This window comes from Lepisosteus oculatus, chromosome 14 (assembly GCF_040954835.1).
Source record: "Lepisosteus oculatus isolate fLepOcu1 chromosome 14, fLepOcu1.hap2, whole genome shotgun sequence".
NCBI classification, from domain to species: domain Eukaryota; kingdom Metazoa; phylum Chordata; class Actinopteri; order Semionotiformes; family Lepisosteidae; genus Lepisosteus; species Lepisosteus oculatus.
This window is the reverse complement of record NC_090709.1, coordinates 56,667,649-56,692,471: the sequence shown is the minus strand read 5'-3', so window position 1 is coordinate 56,692,471 and position 24,823 is coordinate 56,667,649. Positions and strand designations below refer to the sequence as shown.

The following is a 24,823-nucleotide window of genomic DNA, read 5'->3' as shown; positions in this document are numbered from 1 at the left end:
ATGTAAGTATCTCTTATGTCAGCACTACAAGTCACTTACTGCTCCACAGGACCAGGGTTCAATCCCTGGCATCTTCAGGTGTTTTATATAACTGTACTCACATCGAAATCTTCTGTTGAGTGAGAACTCTTTGCTCGTGTTCATAGAGAGCCAGGTTTACCTTTTGAATCTCACCCGGGATTTCCTGAGAGATCATTCAGTGAGCGAGTCCTCCCTCTGGATTCCGCACTGAGCTGAAAGCTGCACGAATTCCTCACTGTGTGTCCTGTACTGTTACAGGTGGTCCAGCGTAAATGTGCAGCACAGTGATATGAACAACTTGAACTTTTTCTGTATGTGAAGGAAAATGCAAAAGAGCATGTAAAGTATTGATCATATAAAATATCCATGGTACAACTCGAGAAAAAACTGAAGCACAAAACAGCGACTTTTGATGATTACAAGAGATTCAAGAAACACAACCGTCCGCAGATGGGTTCGGATCCTGAATGCTTAAGTCAAAAGAACAAAAGCGAAGTAAACTCACTTCATTGTCTTATAGTTTCTGTAATAAAACAATTTTTTACTTTCTTTATAATTTCTTACTGTTGATAGACGATTTATTGAATTTTAACAGAATCACAATTACAAATATTTGGGGTTAAACTGTTATTCACATACTCTAACAAAGAGAAACGTTAGTGTCTTCCAGTGTGTGAGCCAATTTCTCAAAACATTAAAAAATAAGTTACAGAAATTGAATTGTTCTACTTTTTAGGCTTGCATAGTCTTATTCATATTTCAGTTAAGCCTTTTCTTCTGTAGTAATTTCATTTGATATTAAAATTAGTCCTGATTTACAAGATGTAACAAGGGTTACATTTTAACCCTTCAATCCAATAGTTTTACTCCAAGTAAAAAGCAGCGCAATATATAGAGAGATGACATTCAAAGATTTCAACGTTCTTATTGGATTGCCTGTATGCAGATATCGCTCAGAATTGCTAATATGATTTTAATTCAGTTTTTCTCTACTACTTTCAGAGTCTTTTATTGACCTTGCTGAAGCAGAGAAGTGACATAATCACAAATGCAACCAGTTGTGCAGCTGTTTCTGGTTAATAATGATTAATGCAAAAAAAAACAGCTCCTTGCATTAAGAGTCCTCCCTCTGGATTCCTCTGAAAGCTGCGCTAATTACTCACTGCGTGTCCTGTACTGTGTAGCACAGTGACTAGAACGCCTTGAGTTTTTTTCCGTATGTGAAGGAAAATGCAAAAGAGCATGAAAAGTATCGATGGTATAAAATATCCATGGTACAACTTGAGAAAGAACTGAAGGACAAAACAATGACATTTGATGATTACAAGAGAAACACAACCGTCCGAACATGGGCTTGGATCCTGACCGCTTGCGTTAAAAGACAAAGCAAAGGATATAACCTGTAAATGTCTTCATGTCTTACAGTTTATGAAATAACACAATTTCTTACTTTCTTGATAATTTCTTACTATTGATAGATGCTTTTTTAAATTTTAACAGAATCACAATTACAAACAAATGGGGTTAAACTGTTATTCACATACTCTAACGAAGAGAAACGTTAGTTTCTTCCGGTGTGTGAGCCCATCTCTCAAAAAATAAAAAAATAAGTTCTATAAATTGAATTGTTCTATTTTTCAGGCTTGCATAGTCTTATTCATATTTCAGTTAAGCCGTTTCCTCGGTAGTAATTTCATTTGATATTAAAATTAGTCCTGATTTACAATTTTTGGACATGGTTCATCTTAAAGAATTTTGTAATAAGTTTCAGTTTAGGAAAATCGTGCCCAGAAGCTACCAAAACTGGTAATGTTCACATAATGTGTAATGCCAAAGCAGCAGTTGGGGTGGGAAACAAAAGGCATTTCTTGGTATGAATCCTTAAACTTCATAGATGGCGTTCTAGGACTTCTCGCTTCAGATAAAGCTGTCAATACATCATAGATTTCTACTCAACCAATTTCAGCAGTGTTATCACTACCGAACACTAAATATAGATCCTGGCAATAATTCATGAGTTGTTTGTTAGAAAATTATTTATGTTTTTTTTTAAACATATTTTCAATACCAGACAAAAAGTCGAAAGTTTCAATTTCATGCAACTGATGAAATCTCTCTTCGATGGAAGTTATAAGTACAGTACATCCAAAATACTGCGGAATCAATCAAATTTACATGTTTCTTGTGGATCCAGAAGATCATTTTGAGACTCAAAACATGCCTGTCTTTTCTTTTTTCGAGGACGAAGGAGTAGCAGCAGGAGTAGCAGTTATGGCAAGAACGTGTTTAGAGTTCAGGACTTCTCATTTCTAATGCAATACCATCGACTCGGAAAGCACCGCCTGCGATAAAAGAAATTGCAGAATTGGTCTGTTCATGCTGCCTACAGGCTTTGAATTGCTGGCATTTTCTGCAAGCGTTCCTTTTTGAGGGTTCATGAAATTCCTCACATTTGAGCCAACACTAAAATATTTCATTCGGGGTCGCCTAATTCATAGTGCAAACCGAATCTACAGGGGAATGCTGTGGCACATGAAGCCGTTTGTTATTCTGTTGTGAGGTGTGAGGGGCGGAATGCAAATCGAGTTGGTGAATAGAAAATGAAACAGGAGTTACTTCTTGAGCTACGAATTCCAAAAAGTATGAAAACCTGTGCATTTTAACAGTGCAGAATACTTACAAATTGCACTGAGTTGCTTGCTTTCTTCTGCTGCTTTTATATTTCAGTCATTCACTGTAGCACTGGAACAATTCAAGAGAGGTAAAAGCAGAAGCTGTCAGGAGTGGGATTTGAACCCACGCCTCCATTTGGAGACCAGAACACCCAAGCCAGCTGGAAAGACACACGTCCTTGAGTCTGGCGCCTTAGACCACTCAGCCACCCTGACAAGCGAAAGCAAGTGGTGTGCTGAATGCACCAGTAGTTGACTAAACTGAGTTTCTTCCCTGAAATTATTTGCTTGCGAAGAGCCAAGTTGCCTTGAATGGATCTTGGAAATCAAATATACGGATGGATTGTTATTCGGTTGTGAGTTTTGAGGGGCGTATTATAAATTGAGTTGGTGAAAAGGCGCTTTTTGTTAGTCTGTCGGGAGGCTGCACAAGGTGTTTAGAGGGAGAACTTCTAAAAGGCAGGCTCTCTATGTTTAACATCAAGAAAGATTTTTTTTTTTCTCAATGGAAATGCTCTTTGGCGCTTTCAGCTTTACGTAGGGAACAACATCTGCAGAGACCACTTTTGAGCCAGTGCAAATGGTAATGTGCCACCAAGTATATTTAATATTGGCTGTGGTAGCGAGCTGCTTTTGTTTGTGAAGCTTTTACTTCTTTAAGCTGAATCATCAGCAGGTGTAGCTTATTAAATCTTTGCTCATAGCACTCCATCAGAAATACCTTGTCCATGTTCAAAAGAGATCAGGGGATTTACTTCATGCTTTCACATGGCATACCTTACACGAAAGATTTAAATGGGGAATTGATTGTGCTTCTTGATGTTGTTCCTGTGGTTGCCTTGGTTACAATGGTGAACGTTCTTCCACGTTCTGCTAGAGTATCCACTGGGTGGACTTTATCAATTGGCTCTGATAGGTCATCAGTGCTCCGTCTCCAGAAAAATAATCAGCACTGTCTTTTTTCTGTGCGCATGACCGTCTTTTAAAACATATAAAATCACGAGTTCATTGATTTCTCCAAATAACAACAATACATTTTAACCCTTTAATCCAATAGTTTTACTCCAAGTAAAAAGCAGCGCAATATATAGAGAGATGACATTCAAAGATTTCAACGTTCTTATTGGATTGCCTGTATGCAGATATCGCTCAGAATTGCTAATATGATTTTAATTCAGTTTTTCTCTACTACTTTCAGAGTCTTTTATTGACCTTGCTGAAGCAGAGAAGTGACATAATCACAAATGCAACCAGTTGTGCAGCTGTTTCTGGTTAATAATCATTAATGCGAAAAAAAAGCTCCTTGCAATAAGATCAAGAGCAACCAACGCGCTCGCTTGTTGAGTTGGGTATTTTCCGAGCTACTCTTCCTTAGCTGTGTAGAGGTTTGATGGGTTTACTGAGACAATTATTCATTGCAGCAGCAATCACGAGGTGATTCGTTGTGGCTTTTAGAAAATCAATTGTCAGAACAACTAACAACGCACACACACGGGTTCAATACACGAGATACAGTTATTAATATAAATTGTGCACCAAACATATACCAGTCTGCCTGGATACAAGCGGCAGACCTTACTGTGAGGGTTATCAATACACACGGTATATAATCTCGAAGAGATGCAAACACAAAGAGATACACAACAGAGAATATATGTCAATATATATCGTTCGGTTACCAAATCGCTAATCAGTGTTATTACCCACTGTTACTCTAAACTCGGAAGTAAATGCAATACTCATGAATTAAATTGATAACAACTTGTGTTGAGGTACAATTGAATTCTCGAGACGCAATGTAGAACATGGGGTTTACTTATCCACTGTGTATGGATTTGGAATTTCCCGGCACGAACACCAAACCAGCTGACAGGCTCTGTTGCAGCCTCGGTTCCAGCGGTTGTCCAATGGGCATTGTCCCGGCGTCCTCTGGCTACCGACCAACCAGTCGAGGTGCAGCTCAGAGTTGGACGGGCGGAGGAATCTGACTGCGGCGCGCAGGGCAGTCGTTGCTCCGAGGGGATCTACCAGCAGTCCGGCTGGCTAGTAGAAAGTCTCTATGCACAGAGTGTGACTGCGAGTCCTCACAAGTCACTCTTTTGCCCGGGAAGAAGCTGGTTCGTTCTCGGACCAGCGCTGCTTCTGAATAAGCTATTCAGGTTGTCGACAAGGGTCCAACTGTAGGCTGCCGTTGATCAAGCGGAGCATTCACGTTGGTAGAATTCTGAGTACGTACGGGATCCTCGGTCTCGTGCTTAGAACAAAGTCCAAGTCCCAGTGCAGTCAACAGCAGTTGTCACGTGTTTGTCTCTGAGGATGCGCGAAAATGGCCAAGGAGAGCCCCGATCTGAGCTTGCGCTCCGTTTTTGACCAAGACACAGATGTGTGCTGATTGGTTGAGATTTTGGCGGGCATTGGAGACCCACGTGGTGTTACCACGCCCTGCCAATCCCTGATTGGTTGATCAAAGTGAGATATGAGTCACTTACTCCTGACGCTTAGGAATGCAGTCCAGATGTCCAATCGGCACTCCCTAGAAAGATAGGCGCCAATGGATGACCATTGATCATGATAGCCAGGCTTAGCTAAGTGCATCTCCGTTTGGGAGCTGTCCCTTATGAAAAGAAAACATCTTAAATCAGCCTGCATGAATACTTTCTCTGTGGTTGGACCACAGAGAGGGAGAGTGAGATGGGGCCTCATTTAGGAAAGCACAGCAACGCTTAATTCTGTCTTATTAACAAGAATTGCCGCTACAGCTGTAAACTTATTTGGCGAGCATGGACCTCTGAGAAGGAGTCTGAATCCATCAAGAAGACAGGAATTCTAATATCGCACTGCCGTCTTGTGTACAAAATATTTGTTCAGCTCTAACGTCTGTGTGCATTGACAAGGCATCTCAAAAGGACATATTAAATAAGAAAATGATCCTTTCTGTTACCATTCCTGCAGTTGGAGCGTTGTTTCACCCTTTTACGTTCTACAATATTTACAGACAAGGTTTTATCACTGGAGTTGTACAGAACAAGTGTGCATCAGTCCATGAAAATCATCAGTACTGCTGTTTTACTATGCATAGTTTAATCAAGAGCACTTAAAAGATGCAAAAGATGGATTGTGTTCTGTGCGCACCTGCACATCTCTAAGTCACTTCCACACGTGTTTATGTTGGGGATGTAGCTCAGTGGTATAGTGCTTGTCTTAAATGTATGAGGTTCTGGGTTCAATCCCTGGTTTCTCCAAGTGCTTTATGTTACTGTGCTCACATCGCAGTCTTCTGTTGAGTGAGAACTCTTTGCTCGTGTTCATAGAGAGCCAGGTTTACACAATTAAACTTGAAGTGCTACAGTGTTCTCTGAAGTTTTAAATGTACCTCCAAATTATTTAGTTCTGTTAACTACCAAAGAATGTGAACTAATTTAAAGCCACATTCAGGAAATCCAGAGAACATCTTCACACTTGTCGTGGCTGTTGCAGAAAAACCTCACCCGGGATGTTGAATCTCACCCGGGATTTCCTGAGAGATCATTCACTGAGTGAGTCCTCCCTCTGGACTCCGCACTGAGCTGAAAGCTGCGCGAATTCCTCCCTGCGTGTCCTGTACTGTGTAGCACAGTGACAAGAACGCCTTGAGTTTTTTTCTGTATGTGAAAGAAAATGCAAAAGAGCATGAAAAGTATTGATGGTATAAAATATCCATGGTACAACTCGAGAAAGAACTGACGGACAAAACAATGACATTTGATGATTACAAGAGAAACACAACCGTCCTAATATGGGTTTGATCCTGAACACTTGTGTTAAAAGACAAAGCAAAGGATATAACCTGTAAATGTCTTCATGTCTTACAATTTCTTCCTTTCTTAATAATTTCTTACTATTGATAGATGCTTTTTTGAATTTTAACAGAATCACAATTACAGACATTTGGGGTTAAACTGTTATTCACATATTCACATATAATTATGAGACTCAAAATATGCCTGTCTTTTCTTTTTTCGAGGACAAATGGATTATTGAGGTGTAAAGATGGGTTCAAAACCAAAATCATCTGCTATTGCTGCTGTTTCTTCAAATCCTTTAATTGATCATTGATATCGAGGAATAATATTATACAAATTGTGGTTTTCTGTGAATTGCCAATTTTATTGTAATTACATCTTCGTTTACAGATGTCTTGCATGTATCACAAGGTATTACAGATGCAGCAATTCAAAATGGGTGGGGTATTTCGCGGCATACCCCGGTGGGCGTGTCGCAGTGTCACGCAGTATCACGCGGTTAATCGCGTCATTTGACGTCATCCCGGAAACTATCCGGCGTCACCTTGTAAAACCGCCAGGGGGAGCTTAACCTCTCATGTACAGCATTTGAGCTTTTAATTTTGAACTGTGTATTACAGCATGTTAATCATCAGTCATTAAAATGTTGGTATATTTTATGAAAGCAAGATTGCTCAGTTGGACAAAAGTACACAACCTACCTTTATCAGAAATATTTATGCATCAAAGCCTTTACCGAAGATATTACTAATAGTATTAATAATGGATGACCTTGGACAAGCTGTATACTCAAAGTATAATTTCTTTAGCACATTTGTACAAGCACTTGGAATTTTCCAAGCCATACTTTGTCAGGCATTTTGTTTTACTTCAACGGGCATAAAAACTTCCTTGCTTTTAACAGGGCGTTTCATAATTTCTAACTACGAAAATGATTTAAAATTAGACACTTATCATTCAACTAGAGCTCAAAATATCACAAGGATCCTCAAGAGCACAGCAAAGACTGTATTAAAAGATACTTGTATGTAGCAACGCTTTCTTTTCCGTATACCAGATTTTATGGAACCACTTCAGAGGGGTGTCAGCCAGTCAGATTCCAGGAATTGGTACTTTAAAGGAAAAATACACGCCGGTATTCCATTTCTCCCTAACGATTTTAAGCATCGAAGTATATAACTAGCATGTGAAATAGCGTGTGAAAAAGTGGTAGTTTTAAGCTTTTCTGCTAATATAATATGGAATCGCGTATCTAAAGAATTTAATAACGATATGATTATATTCGTGTACTGCGACAGGGCTGTGTAGGGCTGTTTCGCCTCTCTCTTCATGCAACTTCCCTTGTAGCCTACTGGTCTACGTGCCCAACTATCAACTCACGGGTTGTGTGTTCAAATCCAGCTTGTGCAAACATTTCTTTGAAAAAATAGAATAGCGATATTATGGACAATCAATTGACTTTTATATTTCAAAATATCACAACATGATCGATTCTAAGTCATTTTTGATAACAATTAATAGTCACCTTCTTCCCTTCTGACAATGGTCCCTGTTTCTGCTTCCTGCTTCTAGTGTGTGTGTGTGCAATAGAGTAAATTTTTATAGAGAAATGCAGGCTGGACAGTATGCGTTACAATATAAACATTTATATTGATTTAAATCGTTTTCTGATTTAAATCGCAAATGCGAGTTTAATTATATGTTTTTTTTAATCATATTCAGGCTAATGCAACATAAATTGATACAGTATCTTTGTCTTCAAAGAATCTTAATAAACTTTCAGCATACCTTTCTACCCGTTTAGATTTATATTTCTTGGGATTTTGGGATCAAACGATTAGATTGTAATCGTTTTTATTTTTCAAATATGAGATTGTATTTCTGAATGTTATGTTACACCTACAGTAGTTCACTGCTTTAAATACATCGAATTAAGAAAGTTAGATGTAGCACTTTAGATATTTTTTTCTGAACCAGGGAAAATCTGATCATGTTTCTCTATAACAATAATAAAAAACTTTATTTTACATATCACCTTTAAAAGTGGCATCTCAAAGCAAAAAAGTAGATGGGAAAAACAGTTAAAAGGGACCAAAGTAAATACCAGACAAACACAAACGTGTTTTTAATAAAATGCTTTTATTCATTCAGCAGAGAGTGAGAGGGACATCCAGCAGGGAGAGACACACACACCGGTTTCCATTGACAAAATTGTTTTTTTTCAATTCCTCTTGTCTAACAGGAATGTTTTGTTGTGGACAGACTGTTAGACTAGAGGAAAAGAGCGCCTCCTTCTACGAAGCATTTCGTTGATCCGATCACTAATTCTTTTCCAGTTGCACGCAGTAAGGGTTGAGAATCTCCGATTCACCATGCTACTAATGGTTTCCCGGAGATTGCAAGGCAAGGCACTTTTGCCTCTGGACCCATCGAAATTTACAGACGTGGTCCACCCCCAGTAAATTTCAAAAGTCACAAGATTTCGAAACACGAGGGCGGCGTAGCGGTCGGCTCTTGCTTTCCCGTCTATGCCGATGCACTGCAAGTACAACCCCCCCCTCCATCTCCTGAGTGATGGGTAACAGTTGGATATCTGGGAGAATTATTCGTCCCACTGGCGTCTGTGAATTCCGCTCTGTAAATGGTGCTTCCTGGGGGGAGATAGACGGCGGGGACAGCATCAACAAATTCCTGCGCGGTGGTGACTGTTAAACCAACGCATTAGCACGTCAAACCCCATTGAGGACCCTGGCGCAATAGTTGTTTTGTCCCTTGATTTACTGATGTGCATTAATTAAATCTTGTCAGTCAGGTCTTTTTTTCTCTATTTGAATTGTCGTTTACACATGCACGACTTTAAAAGCTAGCAAGACAGGTTTCGATTCACATTAGCTGGCGAGCCTTGTTAACAAAAAAACGAATAATAATGTAACATGCCACTGTTTGTTCATGAACAAAGTTATACTGAGATTTCCTTAGATACGCAATTAAAAAATAAATAAATAAAAATTTGAATCCCCTGCGGAACACATTCCATAAGAATCAGCGGTTTTACAGTATATATCGCCTTTAAAGGTGGCTTCTCAAAATGCTTTACAGGATAAAAACAACCAGAACAGCAACAACAACAATATTGTATTTCATTGCACTTTGAAAACCAAGTAATAACTTAACTATACGTGCAAACGTTTCATATGTTGCTGTTGTGAATGCCTGTGGAGCGTATCTTATTTGCCTTGAGTCCTGGTTATCTCTCTCCCCCTTCCCCCCTCTCTCCCTCAATTCAATTCAATTCAAGGTGTTTTATTTGCATGACAGATGGGTACAATCAGTGTTGGGTATGTATATTTTGATATTTACACCCTGTGAGTCATCGGAAAGTTTCTGCTTTGTGTAAGGATGGTATCGAAAAGCAATCTTAAGTGGTGAGAAAGCTGTGCTCAATGTATTTAAGGGACTTAAAAGTAAAAGGAGATGCTTCATATTGCTTGACTAATTTTAAAAACGAAGTTATAAATGCAGACGCTCCCTCGGTGCCACGCCGGGTGTAAAGATCAAAATATACATTCGTCCCGGGCAGAGGCCGAAGAGTGCCCGGCTGGGGTGCGCGGGGAAGAGCAGGACAGGAGTGAAAGTGGTCAGGGCGGGGTTTAGGAAGGCGTACAGTCTGGGCAGGTATAGATTACACTTTTCTAAAACGTATTTGAAAAATAAAAACGATTACAATCTAATCCTTCCACGTTTGATCCCAAAATCCCAAGAAAAATAAATCTAAACGGGTAGAAAGCTATGCTGAAAGTTTATTAAGATAGAAGACAAAAATACTGTATCAATTTATGTTGCATTAGTCTGATTATGATTAAAAAAACACATATAATTAAACACGCGTTTGCAATTTAAATCAAAACACGATTTAAATCAATATAAATGTTTATATTGTAACGCATACTGTCCAGCCTCCATTTCTCTATAAAAATTTACTCTATTACACACACACACACACAATAGAAGCAGGAAGCAGAAGCAGGGACCGTTGTCAGAAGGGAAGAAGGTGACTATTCATTGTTATCAAAAATGACTTAGAATCGATCCTGTTGTGATATTTTGAAATATAAAAGTCAATTGATTGTCCATAATATTGCTATTCTATTTTTTCGAAGAAATGTTTGTTAAAAGAAGAGTCCAGCACCAGCTGGATTTGAACACACAACACGTGAGTTGGTAATCAGGCACGTAGACCAGTGGGCTACAAGGGAAGTCGCATGAAAAGAGAGGCGAAACAGCCCTACACAGCCCTGTCGCAGTACACGACTATAATCATATCGTTATTAATTTCTTGAGATACGCGATTCCATATTATATTCCCTTTTAATCAAATTAAAAGTATGCTTGTTGACTCCGGTATCACGTTAGTTAAAGACTTCGATGCTTAAAATGTTTAGTGAGAAATGGAATACTGGTGTGTATGTTTTCTTTAAAGTACCGAGACCAGCCATATACTGTATGTTTAAGTTCCAAAATTAATATCGTTTATGGCCTTCACACTCGTTGCAGTCTGCTCCTATTCTTTTTATGCTCAGGCACTAAGATTTCCCTTCAGTGGTGTAGCGGCGAGGCTTATTAATAAGAAAGAATTAAGTGTTCTGAGCCCAAATGAGGCCCCATTTCTCTGTTCATCTCTGTGGTTCAGCCACAGAGAAACCATTTATGCAAGGTGATTTAAGGTCCAAGGACAGCTCCCAAAGGGGGATGCACTTAGCTAAGCCTGGCTATCATGATCAATGGTCATCCATTGGCGCCTATCTGTCTAGGGAGTGCCAGATGGACATCTGGACTGCATTCCTAAGTGTCAGGAGTAAGTGACTCATATCTCACCTTGATCTACCAATCAGGGACTGGTAGGGCCGAGTAACCCACGTGGGACTCTGATGCCCATGGAACTTTCAGCCAATCAACGAGCTGAAGTTCCTCCAGGTAAAAACAGGCAACACAGAGGGCCTGAGAGATTCAGTGAGATTCAGTAAGATTCGGAGAATTCTGTGGACTGTTTTAAAGGGAATTCAAAGGAGAATTCCAGGGCAGGACAGCCTAGGAGCAGAAGGCTCCCAAGGGCAGGACATTCTCGCAGCGTGCCTCCTGACCATCCTGAGACTCAGCCCGGACAACCACGGAACGGACAGTGTGTCCGAGTGCCAGAACTTTCCTTTGTTCTAAGAGTCTAGAGTGGAGGTTGCCAGAGAGTAACCAGCAGCAGGCCTCATGAACAGGTCGGAACTGTGGACAGCTGAATCACTATTCAGAACTAGCTCTTCATCAGGAACGAACCGGTCCTCTTCCTGACTTGCTGGGACCTACAGTCATCTTTTCTCCTGTGCACAAACTTTGCTAGTTAAAGCCAACACTAACTAGCCGGTCAGTGAGCATCAGCAGCGCACCGTCGCAAACCGCACAGCACAGCCTGGCACCGAGCCAGAGAGCGCGGATTGGACAGCAACAGCCTGCAACTGTTTCTTTGTGCCCGCAGGAGATCTGAATCCCCAGAAATTGGATGAGTATTCAAATTCAATGCATTACAGCTCGAGAATCCAATTGTTATCCCAATTAAACAAGAGAGAGTGTGTCATTACTTTTTGTCAATGAAAAAATAATCTTTTCATGTTTATTTAAGTGTCCTTCTTTAGTTTGGATTGCATTAAACAACTCGCGAGTTATTGTTATGATTACTCTATTATCGAATCCTCAACTCGTTCTCTTTTTGTTATTTTGGGAACATTTTGACATGTTGCTTTTAGCCGTCGATACTGTTGAATTCACTCAGTTTGTAATGTAGAGTGCTCTGAACAAGTTAAACTTTAATACAGGACAAATGTATTTCCCACAAGCTATACTGTAGTAGCTTTAAAAGTATACAATATCACACCATATGCATGTGGCATGTTTTTGTTCAAGTTAAGAAAAAACAGGACATTTGATTGCTGATTGCCTTATGTTAAAGGCCAACAATGACACCAGAAAACTAAAAGTTCCTTCCCCTCCCCAAGTAGAACTGTCTAATCTACATAAACACAGTGGGGTGTAACACCTAGCCTAGACTTTGTGAGAAGTATGGAGCTGCGTTGCATTAAAATGGCTGCAATGGAATATACATAGTAGGCAAAAGTTAATTTCAAGCTGAAAAGAAAAGACTCAACATGTCTCCTCTATACATCTTCCATTTAGACCATCCAATCATTTATTATTAATATCTTCCATATCCCATTAAAATCAGAAAGTTTCTTACAAGTGTAAATCCAACTATTTTCTAATCGCTTTATCCAGGACAGGTAACAGTTTCACCAATACTATTTGGTAACTTTTTACAATTGTCAGACTTCAGAATGCTTCAACTGATGTTTAAAGATATGACATAATGTGCACTGTGTTAAAGAGCTATTGAGCACAGAACATCTTTACACTTGTGAAAAGATTTGCACGTGCAGTTTGTTCTTATCTGTGTGAAAACAGGAAATATCGATGGAGTTTCAGAAAGTAAACAGAGGTATAGAACACCATATCTCAGATGTTGAATAAATTCAAGATTGTGAAAACAGTGACAAATCACCCCAAACAAAATACAATTTTAGAATACAAGCAGTTTGAAATTATTAGTTGTTATTAATAAATCACTTAACTTTGAACATGTTGTGATATTTAGAAATAGCAACAAATCAATATAATTTACTATTTTAGTTTTTCAAAGAAATGTTTTTGTTAAAGGAAAACTCATGCCAGGAGCTGGGTTCAAACAAAGCTATAGCTGAAAAGGGCAGGCAGAATGTTTAAGTAATCATGGGTGAATGAGACAAATTGATGCAGATGTTTAGAAAGAAAGTGGACTACAGTAATATTTTGAGCTTACAGCCTATCCAATGTTATTCATTATTAATCTTTCATATCACATTAAAATGAATGTTTTTTTTAATGTAAGAGGAAATACACAATTTGTGTCCTCTGTAACACTTCAGTGTACTGTTTAATCAGTTTAATGTTTAACAATGTAATACAAAGCTTAAACTTATTAAATTGTATATGCCATTTAGACTGTTAAATTCTGTAATAGACAAAAGATTGTCCCTCAGCATTGACAGGGATTCAAAACCAGTTGTGTTTTCTGGCAACAGCCCAAATGCTGCACATGAGAGCTTTCATAGCTCCACCTGGTGGTTTTACAAGATATTCCACCCTACTTCGATACATCATGCTGTATCCTGCAGTTCTCTGCGGAACGAGCACTACGATTTACTGCAGCATACCTTGCACATTTTTAATGGTTGGATCTGTAGTTCTACTCAGTTTGGTGAATTCTTGATAAACCAAACTGGTGCCCTCCCTCTAACTCACCATTCCTGTAACGATGCTCTGTAGAGGTGAAAAGGATCCGATGCAGATGCAGGAGTCGCAGGGAGGTAAGTAAACGTACCGAGCAAATCCAGGAGCTGAGCCGTAGTCCGAAGGCGAAGGTAAGTCGAGATCCGGTAAAGGCACTGGTGGCAAACAATCCAAAACGTGAGACAGAATCGTAGTCGAAAAGAAAGCTACAGGGTCAAATCCAAAACAGGCAATGATAGCAAACAATCCAAAGGGCGAGACGAGATCCGAAGTCCGAAGGCAAAAGGTGCAGGCAGAATTCCAGGAAGGCAAAAGAGGGGTGAGAACGCTAGGCTGAGCAACAAGAAGAGAACTCAATACCGAGCAACGGGAATCAGGTACGAATGGTATAAATAACCCGGCGTGCCGCACGGTAGAGCAATTGCAGGTGTGTTAACTCGTGCGGCGGCGCTTGTTAGAAGTAATCCGCTGCTGGTGCTGATTGGCTCACTTACGTGTTGATCTCCGCTGGCTGGTGGTCGTGACAGTACCCCCCCCTTCACGGGCGGCTCCCGATGCCCGAGACGGCTGATTAGGATAGTCCCTGTGAAAGTCACTGATTAGTGTAGGGTCCAAAATATCCTTCTCTGGAACCCAAGATCTCTCCTCGGCACCAAAACCTTCCCAGTCGACTAAATACTGCAGGGTACCGCGGTTCCATCTGGAGTCAATGATCTTGTGGACCGTATAAGCCGGGCGCCCCTGAATGCGACGAGGAGGTGGCGGGCGATGTTGGGGAGCTGCAAGGGGCGAGCGGTAAACAGGTTTCAGGAGGGAGACATGAAATGAGGTGGGGATTCTGAGGGTAGGGGGGAGAGCAAGACGGAAGGTAACCGGGGTGATCCGGGAACGAATCCGGAAGGGACCAATATATCTAGGCCCAAGCTTTTTGGAAGGCTGATGTATAGGTAGGTTCCGTGTAGATAACCAAACAAACTGTCCTTTCCGAAAACGAGGGGCTGGTCTGCGGTGTCGGTTGGCGAATTTGGCGTGGCGCTGGGTTGACTTAATAAGAGCTGTCCTCGCCATTTTCCAGGTCCTTCGCAGTTTGGCAATATATTGTTGCACGGACGGCACTGCCGTGAGTGGAAGTGTGACGGGGATGAGAGTGGGCTGATAACCTAAAGAACAAAGGAAGGGAGAGAGACCTGTGGAGGAGGAGGTAAGAGAATTGTGGGCATATTCTGCCCAGGGAAGTAGTGATGACCAATCATCCTGTGAGCTGGAGGTGAAGGCTCTCAAAAAGGTCAGGAGGCTTTGATTGGTCCTTTCCACCTGACCATTGGCCTCAGGATGATAACCAGAAGTCAAAGATACATGAGTCCCTAGAGTTTGACAGAAAGCCTTCCAAAAGGCCGAGATAAATTGCGGTCCCCTGTCCGAGACAACGTCATCAGGCAAACCATGTATCCTAAAGACCTGTTGTACAAACAAAGATGCCATTTCCTGGGCTGTGGGCAATGCTGGGAGGGGGACAAAATGGGCTGCTTTGGAAAAACGATCGGAGACCACCATGATTACCGTATGACCCTGACTGTTAGGAAGGTCCGTAATGAAGTTAACAGCTATGTGGGACCAAGGGCGGTGTGGGATTGGAAGGGGGTGAAGGAGGCCAGCCTTCCTAGAGCGCAGAGTCTTGCTCCTGGCACAGACCGGGCAAGCCCGGACGTACTCTGCTGCATCAGATCGCATGGAAGGCCACCAAAAGTCCCTGGTGAGGAGGTCCAGAGTGCGTCTGCATCCCGGGTGGCCGGCAAACCGGGAATCATGTCCCCACTGCAAAACCGCAGAACGTAAGTTGTTCGGGACGAAAAGCTTATCCGGGGGGCAGCACAGAGGAACTGTAGTTCCGTTGAGGGCACGCCTGACCTGATCTTCAATGGAGCAATGAATCGCTGCCACGATTCTATTAGGAGAGATGATTGGTTCAGGTGTGTCGTCCAGGTCTGGGGGGTCATGGAGCCGAGAGAGTGCATCAGCCTCTTCGAGCCAGGAGTGTAAGTGATAATAAAATTGAAACGAGAAAAGAAAAGTGACCAACGGGCCTGACGCGAGTTGAGGCGCTTGGCAGATTGAATATAGGACAGGTTCTTATGGTCCGTAATAATGACAAAGGGGTGCTGAGCCCCCTCCAGCCAGTGTCTCCATTCCTCGAGGGCCAGCTTGATAGCTAGGAGTTCCCGATTGCCCACATCATAGTTAACCTCAGCAGGAGAGAGCTTCTTGGAAAAGAAAGCACATGGATGAGGGAGGCGATCCTCTTCGAGGCGCTGGGAGAGGACTGCACCAACCCCATGGGCAGAGGCGTCAACTTCAACAATGAAAGGCCGGGAGGGATCCGGATGCCGTAGGAGAGGAACGGAGCTGAAGAGACGTTTCAAGCGCAGGAATGCCTGGTTAGCCTCCGGATTCCATTTACCCCGACTAGGACGGTTGCGGGTCAGAGCCGTAATGGGCGCCACCACGGAGCTAAAGTTCCGGATGAATCGCCTGTAGAAGTTGGCAAAACCTAGAAAGCGTTGGATTTGCTTCAAATTACGTGGCACAGGCCAATCATTGATAGCTGCCACCTTGGCTGAGTCCATCTCGACTCCAAGAGGAGAAATAATGTAGCCCAGAAAGTGAATCTTAGAAGCATGAAAAATGCATTTCTCAAGCTTGGCGTAGAGCTGGTTGTCGATGAGTCTGGACAAGACCTCCTGGACGTGATGGACATGTTCCTGAGGGTCGGTGGAAAAAATGAGGATGTCATCCAAGTATACCAAGACAAATTTTACAATAATGTCCCTGAAGATGTCATTTATGAAGGATTGGAAGACTGCCGGGGCATTAGTGAGTCCAAAAGGCATCACCTGATATTCATAGTGGCCGTGCGTGGTCATAAAGGCTATCTTCCACTCATCCCCTTCACGGATCCTGATTAAATTATAAGCCCCTCGTAGATCTAGTTTTGAGAAAATGGAGGCTCCACGTAGGGACTCCAGAGCGGCTGGGATTAAAGGCAAGGGGTAGGGATGTTTGACTGTAATGGAGTTCAGGCCTCTGTAATCAATACACGGCCTCAAGGAGCCGTCCTTCTTCCCTATGAAGAAGAACCCAGCACAGGCTGGGGACGAGGAGGGACGAATAAAACCAGAATTCAGGGCCTCCTTGATATAATCCTGCAGGGCTTCATTCTCCGTCTGAGTGAGCGGGTAGATCCGTCCTTTGGGTGGGAGTGCTCCTGGAAGCAAATCTATTGCACAGTCATAGGTGCGGTGAGGGGGGAGCGATAGAGCTTTCTGTTTGTCAAAGGCTTGCTTCAAATGTGCATATTGGGGGGGAATAATAGAGTGTTCTTCCAAGAGGTTTACTGAAGCAGCAACCTTGAGTGGAGGACGACAACAGTTGTCACGACAGGCCTGGCTCCAGGCAATGATCTCATTCTTGGCCCAGGAGATGTGGGGATCATGCTTTTTGAGCCAGGGAAGGCCCAGGATCACAGGGTAAGCAGGGGAGTCCAGGAGAAGGAGTGAAATGTCCTCCACTTGAGTGGCACCAACAGTAAGGGATAGGGGAATGGTCTGCCAGGAAATACATCCAGGAGCGATCGGTGACCCATCCAAAGTTTGAATGCAGATAGGGGGTGAAATATCCCACTTCTTAGCAAAAGAGGCATCCATAAAATTCCCAGCTGCCCCTGAATCCACCAAAACCGAAAGGGGAAGGTGCGTGTCCATCCAGGAAATCTCAGCTGGGAATAAAGGCCCTGAAGAGGATTGTGAAAAAACAGCACTACTGACACTAACAGTAGGCAGTGGGGGAGCTCGAGGTGGATGTGGGGGTCTCAAAGGACAAGTAGCGAGCAGGTGACCCGACGCAGAGCAGTACAGACACAGCCCCTCCTGACGGCGCCTTTCCTTTTCCTCCAAGGACAGGGGTGCATGTGGCAGGGTGGGCGCCACGAGTCTGCTTCCTGGGTGTCTCTCCGCTCTCCGCAGCCGAATGCGAGTGTCCAATTCAACTACCGCAGCGATAGCCGCCTCTAGAGACCAGGTTGGTAAGGACATGAGCACCAGGTGGTCCTTTAGATCCTCCGAGAGACCCTTAGCGAAGAGGCAAACCAAAGCTTCCGGGTTCCAGGCAGACTCCGTGGCGAGGGCTTGGAATTCAGCCACATAATCTTGCAGTGGTCTGTCGCCCTGGCGAAGAGAGGAAAGCCGAAGGCAAGTCAAATCCGGGTTGCTTTGAGAAAAACATGCCTGGAGACGGTCAGCAAAAAGCTGAAAGTCAGAGAACAGCTGCTCTCCTCTAGCAAGCAATACTGCAGCCCAATCCAATGCTTTGCCTGTGAGCAAGGAAAGTGCGAATCCGATCCTCTGTCGAGAAGTAGAAAAACGCTCAGGCTGCAGCTGAAAAGCCAGGGAGCACTGGGCAATAAAGCCCCTGCAGCCTGCAGGATTGCCGTCATACTTCTCCGGGAGAACAAATGGTAAAGTTGAGGGAGTGGTGGGCGGGGCCGCGTTGTAGGAATCGGTGCGGGAGCTGGCGAAACAGGGGAAGAAAAAAGCCAGGCGACTTGGTTAGTGAGCAGTTGGAGAGAAGATTGAAGCTGGGCGATGGTCTGGGATTGCTGCGGGAGAAGGGAACGAAGGGTCTGTGCGTCTGCGGGATCCATAATCAGGCTCGGTATTCTGTAACGATGCTCTGTAGAGGTGAAAAGGATCCGATGCAGATGCAGGAGTCGCAGGGAGGTAAGTAAACGTACCGAGCAAATCCAGGAGCTGAGCCGTAGTCCGAAGGCGAAGGTAAGTCGAGATCCGGTAAAGGCACTGGTGGCGAACAATCCAAAACGTGAGACAGAATCGTAGTCGAAAAGAGAGCTACAGGGTCAAATCCAAAACAGGCAATGAAAGCAAACAATCCAAAGGGCGAGACGAGATCCGAAGTCCGAAGGCAAAAGGTGCAGGCAGAATTCCAGGAAGGCAAAAGAGGGGTGAGAACGCTAGGCTGAGCAACAAGAAGAGAACTCAATACCGAGCAACGGGAATCAGGTACGAATAGTATAAATAACCCATCGTGCCGCACGGTAGAGCAATTGCAGGTGTGTTAACTCGTGCGGCGGCGCTTGTTAGAAGTAATCCGCTGCTGGTGCTGATTGGCTCGCTTACGTGTTGATCTCCGCTGGCTGGTGGTCGTGACAATTCCTCCCTTATGGTAGTGTATGCAGAGAAACCCATGTATATAAACCCATAGGGTAAAATGCAATGGACTTCCCGAGTTAAAACACAGCCGCGTACTAAGTTAGTATGGTACATTCTGGAGATCATCTCCCGCTCCAAGTTCAATTGCAGCAAAAAACATGTGGAACAAAGTTGGAGCTCAGCTCAACTTGTGCTTAATCCGGTTCCAAGGGCTCGGCATTGTTGTACTAATTAGCCCGAACTGGAGAGGACTGTACATCAGAACACTTCAGATTAGTAGAATAATATGTAGGCCACATTAATATACAATTACTTTTCTGTTTCTCATTTATATTCAAACTAAATTTCCAGACAAATCAGTTAGTTTTTAATTTAAGAATTGCATTTAGTCGACAATTCACCTGATGAGGCTACATAGTTATTAATGAGATACCCAATTATAATTAGTCATGAAACAAATGAGAACAGCAGCTGTGCATTTGAAATTAAACACTACTGTATTATTGCAGAATTAATTTTGTTTAACACTCCAGATGAATAAGCAGACATCATTACAGCTAAATCGTTACAAAAGACACCGACTAATAATCAGTAAAGTTAAGTTTTATTTTTAACAGAACTGGAAATTAAACTTATAAAAATACTTGAGCAAAAAAAAACAACACAACAATTGTTCCTCTGACCTTCTAAGCATTTTTTTTAAGGCAATACATTTCTTTAGCAGGGTGTGCCTTGTGCTTACTTTTCAGAACTTTGATTTTCTCTCTCTCTCCTGTGTCAGTTCAGATTAAGCTCTTTAATCAGTTCCAACATCTTCCTTTCAAAGTGGGGAAGTGCTTGCTGGCATGTTGTTTTGCCAAGTCGTGCCTATCCTTTATGACGGTATCTTCTGACACCTGCGCACAATCCAACAACATTACAAGACCAGCACTATAAAAGGGGTCATAAAAACACAAGAAGCCACATTGAACGAGCTTTCAGAATTGTAAAACAACGCTTTGCTTGTCTGTCATTTGGTTTGCATACCAGTCCATCAAGAGCTAGCACAACCCTGGCTGTTTCAACACAGTCATTGGATCACAGCCACAGGACAGAAAAGGGACTGTAAACCATCATAAATCACTTAAGATGCTGAGTTTTTAACGAATGTTAACATTCGTGAATGAGTATTTTTTTTAATTATACCAAATGTCCGTTAAATAATGAATGATGTTTTTCAGACCATAAACACTATTATATGAAAAAAAAACATTTACTATATATCCATTTAACTTGTTTTTTTTTAAAAACATTACAATACGGTAGATGAAAATTGTTGTTCAGCGCTCTTGTATTAAATATACTCTACCAGCCTTTTAAGTCATGTGTCAGAAATAAAGTGTATAAAATTCGCTAAATCAAACAAAACACAAACGCTACGAAAAAGAAAAAAAATGTGTTTATCCTGCAATTTTATCTCGTTGAAACGTGTTTTTTTTCTCTGTGGCACTAACGGGCTAACGGTTAGGATTCCTGGTTTCCTGATTACATAGAAATGTGTCTCTCTTCCCTTACGATGTCCAAATGATCAGTTCAGTGTAGAAAAGAGCACCGTAAAACCCCGTCAGGCGTGCAAAACGTAAAAATGAAAGAGATCGCTTTGTTTCTGCCCGCTTTCTCACTGAAGCCCTTTGGTGTGTTAATAGAAGGTTATAACCTCTACACCGTGCGATGTGGGGAGGGGTGATTTACAAGCAGAGTTGACCTTTGAGAAAGGACTCGTCTCGGGAATATATTTCCACATTTTGAAGAGAATTTCTCCATTTCTGTAGCCTGATTTGCACTATTGCTAGAGAGCTTTAGAATCTGGAATCACCTATCTGGGAACAGTGTGTAGATGACAGGTTTGTGACTTTCTCATGAGCACGGTATATGAATCCATCAGATTAAAGACACTGTGAGCATTTGAATAAAATTAACGATAGTCTGTCCCAGCTCGCCGCGATGGTATAGTGGTCAGTACTTTGTGCTGTGACCGCAATACCCGCGCTTTGAATCCGGGTGACAGCAGCCCAAGAGAGTTTCCTTCGCCTATGTTATTTCAGTGAAGGGGGGCATGCGTGTACAGCGAGCGATCATCGAGTTGATGTGTTGTCCCATATAAGCAATGTGAACCAACACTGCTTTACAAAGGAGCACGGTCTGATTTTATAGTTGATAATCTGGAGACCAGACCGACCTCTTCTCTGACGAGAAGAAAAGGTCAGGAGCCGCAGTATTTAATGTAAATAAGAGATTTCATTTTTTTCTGTGGCGCAGCTAGTGCCAAACACTTAATCTCGGGGTTGTGAATTCGAGCTCCACGCTGGTAAGAAATCATATAGGTTATGATAAATTTACTTTTTTAAATAAAAAGTAATATTATAAAACTTTCTCGATACCAGTTTGCAGGTGACATGTTCTTTATAAAAATAATCTTTAGTATGGGATCAATAACCGCGCCGGAACAAATATCGGAAAGAATCGCCTGTCACTAAGGTATTTAAGTAAAGTAGAGATATAATCAGAAAACCTACATATAGGAAATGTTAGTTACTTTGTATGTGCTTTAGCGTTTTCTTTTATATACCGAAAAAAAGGTTCAAGGCGTTCTAGTCGCTGTACTCCTCGTAGATAATCTCAACGAAATCCAATACAGTACAGGACACGCAGTGAGAAGCTCACGCAACGAATAGTCTTGAACATGCCAAGCGTAAAGGCACACTGCACATCTGCGAAACATCACATCCTAGTTTAGTTACAGTGAGATTATAGACTGGAAGCTAGGAAGTCTCAGATCACTTATTTATTAAATGTTCAAGCAAACCCAAATACCTTTGCAAGAGACAATTCAGAATCCCAGTCAAATCCAGTATGATTGCTGGATCCCCCGAATTCGACAATATCACAGATCTGCAGTCCACGTTGTGCAAGACATACCGCACAGAGCATTTCTAAGACAGGAAATACATTTTAGAAGATTGTAGGTTTGACTCCTCCCTGGCTTGTTAAGCTTTTAAACTACACTTCTCAGCGTACACAACCCTTCTATCGACTGGATGAGTCTCCCGTTACGTCTCCAATTCTTTCTGCACATTCTGCTTGTTTCACCACCGTTACTGTTGGACCACAGCCACAGAATGGAGGAGAGATACGGTTCCGATAAACTGTCTTAAATAATCATGTTGAAAAAGGTGACAACGTTTTTTTTTCTTTAACATAACCTTACATTTGCCTGTTCAGTTCAAGTTATTTTCTGTACCTGCAAATTCCCCAATTTTTCTGCTGTCTCCTGAGAAAGACATGTGTCAAATCACAATCTATTCAGTTAACACCCAGATGTAACAGAACACATTTAAGACTTATGCCGCCTTTAAATATGTATTTCCTTCATTTCAGTTTTCTTACCTCCCCAAGATACCTGAAAGTTCACTATCCCATATTAAGGACTGTACATGCATTACCGGTAATACAGCTACTAATAAAGATATACATTAATCTAAATTATTAATAAATTACACTTTTATTAATAAAGACATGTATTCATCAAATTCATTGTGAATAGTTGTGGTGTCTAGAAAACAATTTTAGCTACAGTAAATATTTCAAGCGAGTGGTGCGTATGTTCGTTACCTTGTGACTATATTATTTCCACTACATTCAGAACAGTTCAAATGCGATCGACTGTTCCTCTACTGAGCTACATAAACCCTGTGAAGAGGTGGTTTAAGTTAGTCTCCTACATCGGTTACATCTAATGGGCAGCATATGTTATTTTAGGTTTGTTGCAATTGAGAACAGGTTTAGTATGGAGCTGCTGACAAATTTCAGCAGCCACGTTCGTTGCAATGACCCGTTGTAGTGTCATTGCCAATCAGCTGCAAGAAAAAAAAACATCATTTGTGCCTTTATTTAAAAAAAAAGAAAAACAGAGTAGTAGTTTATGTGGTAATTTCAGGTACAATGTAAGAACTTAAGTTAACTAGTCCCACAGTAATGCGTGGGGTCCTATCAATAGAAAAAAAATACTTGTAACCCAAAAACACAACCACCACGATGCGAGAAGCCTTCCGGGAACCTAGGTAAATCACTGTAGTAGTCTAACGACTACAGAAAATAAAATAAAAAAAATACTTAAAGGAACAACTTCAAAACAAAAAGAACATTAAAAACAAATCTGGGAAACAACAAAAACAGAATCTAATGCGAGAGCTTTTTCAAGTCTTTGGTACCCCATCATGCTCCCTTAGTCCCAGTAGACCTCTCATCTAAGAAGATATCTCTCATCTATCTGTGTAGAGATCAGCTGGGGGTCCACAGCTGATGGGAATTTAAGTAGTGACCTGCGTCAGCTGCAAAGGAAAAAGTATAGGTTTATTCCATGCTGAAAGGAGAAGGAAACACAACATGGAACCTTCTTCGGGTGTGACGTGGAATAAACCTTTACCTGTTCCTTTGATGTTAATTTATAATAATAATAATAATAATAATAATAATAAACTTTATTTTATATAGCGCCTTTAAAGGTGGCTTCTCAAAGCGCTTTACAGGATGACAATAACAATAAATAAGAAGACTACAACAATAAATAAGAAAATTTCACAAGACAGGACACAATTATAATTACAACAATACAACAATAACAATAGAGGAGACCGTGGAAGATGGTATTAAGAAGAGCAGAGGGGTGAAGAATGGAACCAGTTAAGTAAAGGCTTTTCTGAAAAGGAGGGTTTTGAGTCTGGATTTGAAGGAGTTTAGAGAAGGTGACTCTCTAATATCCTTGGGCAAGGAGTTCCAGAGCTTGGGGGCATAGCAGGAGAAGGCCCTGTCGCCCATACAATGTAGACGGGCTTGGGGGACAGTAAGGAGGGCAGAATTTGAAGAGCAGAGGTTGCGAGGTGGGGAGTAGGGCGATAAAAGTTCAGACAGGTATTGAGGTGCCAAGCCATGTAAAGCCTTGTAGGTGAGCATGAGGATTTTAAAGTCTACGCGGAATTTGACCGGAAGCCAGTGCAAGGACTCCAGGATAGGAGTAATGTGAACACTTGCACTAGATCTGGTCAGGATTCTGGCTGCTGAATTTTGGACATACTGCAGCTTGTTCAGAGTAGATTTAGATACCCCAGGGAGCAGAGCATTGCAGTAGTCAATTCGAGAGAATACAAATATGTTGATCAGCTTTTCAGTCACAGTTAATGATAGCATAGGGCGTAGTCTTGCGATATTTCTAAGGTGAAAAAAAGATGTTTTGACAGTATGCTGTACATGTGGGTCGAATGTTAAGCCAGAATCGAATATAACCCCAAGGTTTTTCAATTTTGATTGGAGCTCAAGTACAGAGCCATCTACAGACAGGGTTACAGGACTGGCTTTACGAAGTTGATGGGGGGTACCAATAAGCATGACTTCAGTCTTGTCACAGTTAAGATGAAGGAAGTTATGAGTCATCCAAATTTTTATGTCAGAGATGCAATTAGATAGAATAGAGACAGCCACATCAGTGTCAGGTTTGGTATGGATGTATATTTGAGTATCGTCAGCGTAAAAATGAAAGCTGAGGCCATGTGATCTTAAAAGGTGACCAAGTGGGAACATGTAAATGCTGAAGAGCAAGGGGCCCAGTATTGAGCCCTGAGGGACACCAGACTTGACAAGACCAATTTCAGACCTGTACCCATTGAGAGAGACAAAGTGACAGCGATCAGTGAGGTAAGACTTAAACCATTTGAGGGCAGTG

The 24,823-nt window shown here is 41.8% G+C and overlaps 1 non-coding gene and 1 pseudogene across 1 annotated transcript; both read right to left on the bottom strand.

The window, feature by feature from the left end:
- Window positions 1-24,823, bottom strand: part of LOC138242670 (uncharacterized) — a 61,508-nt pseudogene that overhangs the window by 18,310 nt on the left and 18,375 nt on the right.
- On the bottom strand, window positions 2,797-2,909 carry trnal-caa (transfer RNA leucine (anticodon CAA)). The gene is made up of 2 exons: window positions 2,872-2,909; window positions 2,797-2,842 (listed from the first exon to the last, which is right to left on the bottom strand). It is a non-coding gene; the product is annotated as a tRNA-Leu (tRNA).